The sequence below is a fragment of the Haemaphysalis longicornis genome, unplaced genomic scaffold, assembly GCF_048455015.1.
Source record: "Haemaphysalis longicornis isolate Haplotype H1 unplaced genomic scaffold, Haemaphysalis longicornis Haplotype H1 scaffold_2, whole genome shotgun sequence".
Taxonomy (NCBI): Eukaryota; Metazoa; Arthropoda; class Arachnida; order Ixodida; family Ixodidae; genus Haemaphysalis; species Haemaphysalis longicornis.
The window spans coordinates 192,204,212-192,212,991 of record NW_027526295.1 but is presented as its reverse complement, the minus strand read 5'-3'; the positions used below and the strand labels follow the sequence as shown (position 1 = coordinate 192,212,991).

The 8,780-nt window shown below is 49.6% G+C and overlaps 1 pseudogene; it reads right to left on the bottom strand.

Annotated features, from left to right (window-relative positions):
* Positions 1-4,100: 4,100 nt before the first annotated feature.
* LOC144168456 (terminal uridylyltransferase 4-like) lies at positions 4,101-5,988 on the bottom strand (annotated as a pseudogene).
* Between the last annotated feature and the right edge of the window lie 2,792 nt (positions 5,989-8,780).

Below are 8,780 nucleotides of genomic sequence, written 5' to 3'. Positions count from 1 at the left end.
AATTTCATTTATTTTTCCAGAGAAGAAAATAGGAACGTAAATAAAATTTACGGTAATTAAATCTTAAATTACATAATATTTATGGCTTCCATATGAATTCAACCTAGCCGTTGCAGAAATGTCAGCGCTAAAAAATCGGGATAAACTTAAGAGTGGTTATGTGTGGGATTGCAAAAGCACTATGTACATTTTAATTGAAGCTGTGCGATTGATTGCATTGTGTTACGTTTGTCGTGACTGTTCATTGACTGTCGGGTTTAACGATCCGACGCTACACCCGGGCTACGAGGCGCGCGGTAAGTGGAGGGCTCCGGATTAATCTTGGCCACCTGGAGATCTTTAACGTGTGCCGCAATCTGGACACACTAGCGTTTCCGCTTTTTGCCTCCATCAGGAAAGAAGCCACCACGGCCGTGATCGAACCCGCGTCCTTGGATTCAACAGCACAGCGCCTTAGCACCTGAATCACCGCGGCGGGCGGCTTTCCAGTGATGAAGGCGAAAATGATAATGACATTTGAAGTATTTCTTACGTACCCACAATAGTGGATTGGGCAGGTCAAAAGCCTTGTCGACTGCGCTAGGGGTTTTGTACCATCCGATGATGACAACGCCCGTTTTTTTTTTTTTTTTTTTTTGCATCGTGGGGACATCATGCTATCGCATTTTTATGACATTTCTGCTTAAAAGTCGCTCTTGAAAAGTAAAAATTTCCGGAAGGGCGCATGAAAGGATCTTATTTTGTAATGTATTTGCCTTTGAAAGCATTCTTTAACGTAGCTGCGTGGGTTTTTTTAGCGCGACTGCACTTGATATGCCATGAGCGAAAAACTCGTAGCGCCTTCTAAAGAACGAATGCAAAGCCAGCAAGAAAGAAAAGGGCTCTACTTGAAATAAGGCGCTAAAAAATACACAACACGAGCACGAAGAAGGACGGGACGGATGCGCACTAACAACTGATTTATTGGAAAGGAAAAACAGGAGTATAAGTAGGTTGTCAATAAGCCACACACATAAAAAATAAAATCAGCGATAAAAGAACCAACAAGGCCACGGCAGCAGAAAATTCCACACATCATTACTGTGTGTTGTCGAGGAAGCGAAACTCATTCAAAAACAGTGATAGCGAGGGCTCGCTGATACAATCAGCGCGGAATTTTTGGATTAAATAGGCTTCACGCAGTTCTCTCGCCACAGTGTCACGACTTTTTCCTACTATCTGCGTACCTTCTAGTCGTGGTGCACATTCCTTGCCACACTCCCGGCAGTGATGGGGCAAGTGCGACCCAGTGCCGTTCTTCATTGAGAGGTCATGCTCACGTAGGCGTTCATTAACACATCGGCCAGTTTGGCCGATGTAAAATTTTCCGCATGTCAGTGGAATCTTGTAAACGACGCCTACTCGGCAGTGGACGTATTGCACACCGTGCTTCTTTTCGCAACAACTAGTTTTTCTTTTTCCGTTGATGCGTTTGCACCAATCCAAAATTTAATCCAAAAATTCCGCGCTGATTGTATCAGCGAGCCCTCGCTATCACTGTTTTTGAATGAGTTTCGCTTCCTCGACAACACGCAGTAATGATGTGTGGAATTTTCTGCTGCCGTGGCCTTGTTGGTTCTTTTATCGCTGATTTTATTTTTTATGTGTGTGGCTTATTGACAACCTACTTATACTCCTGTTTTTCCTTTCCAATAAATCAGTTGTTAGTGCGCATCCGTCCCGTCCTTCTTCGTGCTCGTGTTGTGTATTTTTTAGCGCCTTATTTCAAGTAGAGACATGCACCAACTAGCCCAACAACGTACTTTACTGAAAGAAAAGGGCCCGCAACGCCCATACGCGTAGGGCATGCGCGGAGCCACTCGCCTGCTGAGCGAACGAAAGCCGAGCCAAGGAATAAGGGGTGTCTTGCTTGCTAGCTGAAGTCATCCTGACACTGCCTCGTTCGCCCTTTGCTCAGTTGCTGCGTATGTGTAGTGAATGATTATGCATGAATGAAGGGGAAGGTCGCTAAACTAAGCAACTAGCCATAATCTAGCTACACAAAGAATACCCAATTATCACTATGGAGCAGCTTCCCGCGCTCACGTGCAAATTGGGAATTCATCCCCCCCCCCTTCCCCCTTACCGAAATGGCTTCAAATATTCGAATGTTAAGGCATTTTTATGAAGACTGGATCAGGAAACCAGTCTATGCGTGTATGAAGTTTTATGGGTCATTTCAGCCTGATACGGAAATATATTTTTTATAATTGGCCGTTGAACCTTCATACAGCAGCCGACCGTTTTTTCGGACCCAAAAAAATTTGCACTTGCCGGCATTCCGGACTTTCCCGAGGAAGCACCAGTTGTTCCAAAGAAGTAATGTATATCAACAACAGATATCTCGGACAAAATAAAGCCAGAAGTTCGATTTTTCGGACATAATTCAAAGTGGATGAGCCGCGGTGCGAGTCCAGGGCGTCGCCATTTTGAATTGAAAGCCACCAGCCTAACCTCGGATTACATTGCGATTGCTTGACTCCCGCCGGGGTAACAAACTGTGATCTTGGAGACCATAATTTTGCATGTATTCAGAGGCGGAAGCAATCTCTACATCCGGAAACGGATCATACGTGACTAGTTGTTTCAACACCACTTTTTTTTATACACCAGGTGAGGCTGGCTATAAGCAACATCATCATCAGGTTTTTCCTGTGTCGTACCGCGGAGCTAACAGACGACGAGATCATGGGCCAAGTGATCGCGCTGCCGCAAAGCGACATAGCTCCGACGAAGACACTCCTGACCGCCCGCAACTGCCAACGCAAGACATTGCCAACGCTTTGGCGTTGTTGTCCAATGTTTACGAAAAAAACGTGACGCTCTAAGAAATGCAAGTACACGTTCCCCAACGAAAGAGGAATTCAGGGCAAGGAACCATTGGCGAATTCTTCAGTCCCATAAAATAAAGTTTGTTTTTGCGACTCGCGATTTTTCGGACTGCTCTTTTATTCGAAACATTTTCCGTTCCCCTCCAGGTCCTCCAGGTCCTAAAAATCGGTCGGCTACTCTATTTGATTAAACTCATTATCTTTGAACGGAAAACAAGTGGGCTGGTTGGTGCATGTTAAAAACGTGGAAAACAGCGCAAATTAACGGGACGCAGAGTGTGTGTGTTTTCACACACACACTCTGCGGTCGTGTTGCGGACTAACAATGGTGTTGTGTTTTTTTGGGAAGTTTTGGTTATTCGAAGTTCTTGCGATCCATGGACTTCATATTATAACGGGAGTCGACTGTATATACTTCGCATATAAGGAAAATGGTAATCCAGATGGGACTGTGTAAAGATCGGTGAGAACAAGAGCAAGATTTATTTAAAGGGGCACTGAATCATATTTGTCGAACAGAATACATGACGCCAATATGTTGCGCGTACAGTATGGAGTTTCAGCATGAGGTAGACGCTAATTGTTTAGTGGTAGAATTGATAAAGTAAAAGAGCGCTAGACCCTGTTTGCGGACACTTCACTTACAACCGCGGTGACGTCACTATTGATTGTTTGAATGACGTTTGTGCGATGATGCCTTGAGGCGGTGGCCTCCGTGAAGCGGTGGTCAGCCTTGCCGCACCGGTGGCACCCTCGGTGGTTGGACCGCCATCCGTCGGTCAGTTGCCGCGAGTCGAAGAAATAGTCCATCTGCGTGTAATAGGTAGCGGGAAGCTTGTCTATGGGCGTTCCAAACAGGGACCTTCCCTTGATGAAGGCCTTCGTTATTGTGGTGTAGTGGCGTATTTCGCAGAGTGTGCGAACTTCTTTTGCACGGGAAGATGATGTGGTGTAGTGGCGCCCTCTAGTGGAGCGCCCGCTCACTGTGTGCGCTTGGTTGTATTAATTGTAACTAGATGTCGTTGCTGCGGACGCACGTGACGGGTCACGTGCGTATGCGTCTCGGTGTCGTCTTGTCGAACAATAAACGTTCTCTTTGGGTTCTGGTCTTGGTGCGAGCAGGCCGCACTCTTTCTTCTTGGGCTTGTGGGTGGGCCCGGCGGCCGGCCTTCGCTCCCGTCGCTGCCGAGGCCGCTCGCCGTCGCCCACGACACAACAGTTATGTCTTATTTAGGGGGCTTTCTGACGGATGCACACCACGTATTTCTTGATGGTGAAATCCTTCGTGTAGAACCACAGCATGTGCAGCCATAGCTCCCCCACGGACTCGCTGTTCTGGCCAAACTCGCTCCACACGCCTTGCCGGTGGTCGATATCCTCAAAAAACCACACATTCCAACCTTCGATTATAACTTCTGGCTTTGTCTCCCCGTCTGGGTACAGCTCCTGAAGCACTGGAATGACTGGGGGCTTGCGCTGCTGGAGGTAGTAGAGTGTCATGAGGATGTATGCATAGGAGGACAGGCTTCCCAGTGATTGACGATTGACGGTGTAGGTCAGTTTTCGATTGACGGTGTAGGTCAGTTTTCGGACGCGGTTATCAATGCTACTGTACGTTTTCAGAAGCCTTCTATTTTGCTGCGCCAGCCTGTTGTACAAGCAGATGTCGGCCTGCAAGCCACTCGGGGCGTGGAAAAGCTTGGCGTTGGGATGGCAACGACTTTGTGACGCTCTGGGTATTTGTAGAACTTCCTCGCAAGATACTTGATCATTCTGACGTAACTGATGTCCTTGACGTCTTGCTGTTAAAGGTCAGACAAATGTCGAGATCTCATCGTGCCAAGCCAAAGCCGTTGCACGACGAGCCGTAATGGGTCAGCCTGGCTTCTTTGTGCGACTCCCGAATCAAGGACTGCAGTTCATGAAGCACAGCTTGGCGATCTGCCTCTTCTTGCGGCTGTAGATCACAGGCGTTCATCACGTCTTGGTAGCCGTCGTTGAGTATCTTCGTGAAGCTCCGGATCATGTCAGGAAGCTTCTTCAATTCGGGAAGGCGCTGGTCCGGGTAGTCCTCGCGCAGATATCCACTCTTCTGGCAGAAGGAGCATACGAGCGGAGGCACCTTTCCGCAGGCGTGAGTCTCCCGGGAGAAGCTGTACTGGAAGTCCCCCACGCCGCAGAAGTCGAGGTCGTCCAATATCCTGTGACGGATCGGTGGTCCCGGTTTGACAAACTGCTGGGGAGGAGGAGGCGTTGTCGGCTTGTGACCTTTGGCTTTTGTGGCCGGGTCCGGAACGAGGTGACGCTTGCTAACGACATCAACATTGTCGTGAAACGAGAGATACTTATTATCGTTATCCTTAGCACCATCCCCTCGCTCTTCCTCGCCATCATCACCGTTGTTTACCCTGGTCAAAACCGAGAGTTCCGGCGGCTGGCTCTGCCTTTCCTTCTTGCCTTTAAGCTTGTCCTCTTCCTGGTCAGATTCAGACTTGAACTCTGAGTCATCCTTGTGGTGAGGCGGACCCGGCAGCATTGTGAACATGGGCCCCGACCGGAGCTTGGGCACTCGGAAGTAGACGTGTGCGTTCTTTAGGTGTACGTACTGCTGAATGTGCTTTTCCGCGTACGCTACGTCGCCAAGGTGTCGATGGCAGAGATGGCAGTAGAACTCCGCCCGCGGGAGGCGTGTGGATTTCTTTTGAAGGGGCAGAATGTGGGGCTGCTTGAGTGTCTCCAGCATTACCTTGGGTGGGCGGTAGGCCTCCCGCTGGTCTCTATATATATCAATGCTTCTGGGGCCTAATGGCACGCCGGTGGGGTTGGTGCGCCGTCTCTCCTGATGGAACGGTGGGGTGTCGAGCCTCTGCAGTGTGAACGGTTGGCGGTCAACCAGGGCCCTCACGTCACCCCAAGGAACATCACCACCCCCCTCTTCGTCCACCTGGCAGTTCTTTGGTCCCGCAGAGGTCTGCTGCGGCCCGGTGTAAGCATTTTCGCACTGTTCCCGATTTCCGGGCTTCTGCGGCGACTCAATAGGTCCGTGGTCGGTGTCGTTGCGGGGCATGCCAGATGCTGTGAGCCAGAACGGCCGCGAGTGGCTCTCAGCTAGATACATATTGGGATAACACTGTTCGGAGTTCATTGCCATTCATTGTTTGCGTGGGATTCTCCGCGTGCAGTGGTGGAAATGATGATGATTGTGATGTTCTTATGAATTTCATTTATTTTTCCAGAGAAGAAAATAGGAACTTAAATGAAATGTACGGCGATGAAATCCCAAATTACATAATAATTATGCCCCCCACATGAATCCAGCCTAGCTGTTGGTGAAATATCACCTCGAAAAAGTCGGGATAAACTTGGAGTGCTTACGTGCGGGATTGCAAAAGCATTCATCATCATCATCATCAGCAGCAGCAGCAGCAGCCCATCTACGCCCACTGCAAGGCAAAGCCCTCTCCCATTAATCTCCAATTATCCTGGTCCTGTGCTAACGGCGACCAATTTATTCCGCAAACTTTTTGATCTCATCTGCCCATCTAACTTTCTGCCGCCCCCTGCCACGCTTACCTTCTTTAGGGATCCACTCTGTTACCCTTAATGACCAACGGTTATCTTGCCTTCGCATTACATGCCCTGCCCACGTCCATTTCTTCTTCTTAATTTCTACTAATGTCCTTAACACGCGTTTGTTCCCTGACGCACTCCGTTCTCTTCTTGTCCCTTAATGTTACGCCTATCATCTTCCGTTCCATTGCGCGCTGAGTCGTACTCAATTTAAGTTGAACCCTCTTAGTGAGCCTCCAAGTTTCTGCTACGTAGGTGAGTACCGGTAAGATGCAGCTGTCATACACTTTTTTCTTCAGGGATAATGGTAGGCTGCCATTCATTATCTGGGAATGCCTGCCGAATGCACTCCGCCCCATTCTTATCCTTAGAATTATCTCTGCCTCATGGTTGGGATCCGGGGTCACAATTTGGCCTAAGTAGATATATTCTGCCTCACCACCTATCTCAAACCGCTGTGCTGTCCCGAGGTTATTGATCATTACTTTACTTTTCCCCATATTAATGTTCAGCCCCACGGTTCTACTCTGTTTGTCCAGTGCAGTAAGCATGCTTTGCAATTCGTGCCCCAAGTTACTTAACAAGGCAACGTCATCAGCAAATCTGGGGTTACTGAGGTATTCTCCATTAACCCTTCCTTCCACCTGTTCCCAATCCAATCTGTGGGAATTACGGAGGTCCGCCATTTTCCCTATCTCTCTCGGCTCGCCGCGGAGGCGAGAGGGGGAAGGTCCCTCTCTCTCCCTGCGACCGCGCGTTTCCCCGCCGCGCGAGGATGACGGCGAGGGTGCTGCCGACTCCCTGACGGGACCGGTTTTGCCCAGAAGCTCCGGGCGGGCTGGTCTGGGGTCGACAACGAGGAAGGCTATCTTTGGATCCCAACCATCATCGGGAGCGGCCGCATGTACGTGTTGCTCCTTTTTGGCCTTCCTTTGTTCGTCCTCGCGCCTGTCTCTCCCGTCCTGAACAAAGTGATCTTGGCGGTGTAGAGCGACGCGCCCAACGTTCCTTATTGCAGTGCAATAAACGTCGGGGTTGGCGTTTTCTGTGTCTTGTGTGTTCCTTGCTGTTCGCTGCCGCTGCGCCAAGTTGGCGTTCCGTGGCGGCGTTCAGTGGAGCTAGCCTTGCGGCCGAGTCTCGAGGGTCGAGCTTAGTCGCCGTGAGAACCCTGGTCCCCACAAATGTCCTGAATACTTCTTGTAAACATGCTGTGAATAACATCGGAGAGATTGTGTCTCCTTGTCTGACGCCCTTCCTTATAGGTATTTTAGTGCTCTCCTTATGGAGAGCAGTAAAATACCTATAAGGAAGGGCAAAAGCAGTATGCGCATTTTAATTGAAGCTGTACGATTGATTGACTTATGGTAGGTATGTCGTGACTGTTGGTTAATTGTGGGGTTTAACGATCCGACGCTACAACCGTGCTATGAGGCGCGGCGTAGTGGAGGGCTTTGGAATAATCTTGACCACCTGGAGATTTTTAACGTGCGCCGCAATCTGGACACACTATAGCGTTTCCGCTTTTCGCCTCCATCAGAAAAGCGGCCACCACGGCCGTGATCGAACCCGCGTCCTTGGACTCACCAGCACAGCGTCTTAGCCACTGAGCCACCGCGGCGGGCAGCTTTCCAGTGATGAAAGCCACAATAGTGGATTGGGCAGGTCAAAAGCCTTGTCGACTGCGCTGGGGGTTTTGTACCATCCGATGCTGACAACGTCCGTTTTTAACACGATAGTGTTTTATTCCCGGATACACAAATATTTCAATGACGTCATATCCGTCACGGAAATGACAATAGTTTAACGAAGCAAGCGGCCTGTAAAGGGTGCACCCCTGCACACAGGGTCTTCTTGACATGGTATATTGCCCTTCACCTCACACTTTCGCCATACTTTCCTCCCCCGCTTCTGCGCGCCTGTCTCTTCTACATTCGGTGTCCTCTTCACTCGTTCGGTGACATCGAGGGACGTCGGCGCCGCAAGAACACAGGAGCGGGCACTTAAGAACTTGCGCTCTAAAACTGTGGATTATCGGATGCCGTTTCTCGTTGGAGAGCTTTTGCTTCCACGTACCGAGTAACGTAGTCGGTGGCGACTATAATGCACTTGTTTCCAGCTGACAACGTCGGAAATGGTCCCAAGCGGTCCATTCCGACTTGTTCAAACGGTTTCTCAGGGATTTAGACAGGGCGCAAGAGACCCGCTGGCTGGAGTGGTGGCGCGTTCCATCGTCGGCATTCACGACATGTGCGCATGAATTGTCGCACGGCTACAGAAATCTTGGTCCTGAACTACAACGGCGGGATCCTAGACAAAGTGCTGATGTAGCCGAGGTGACCT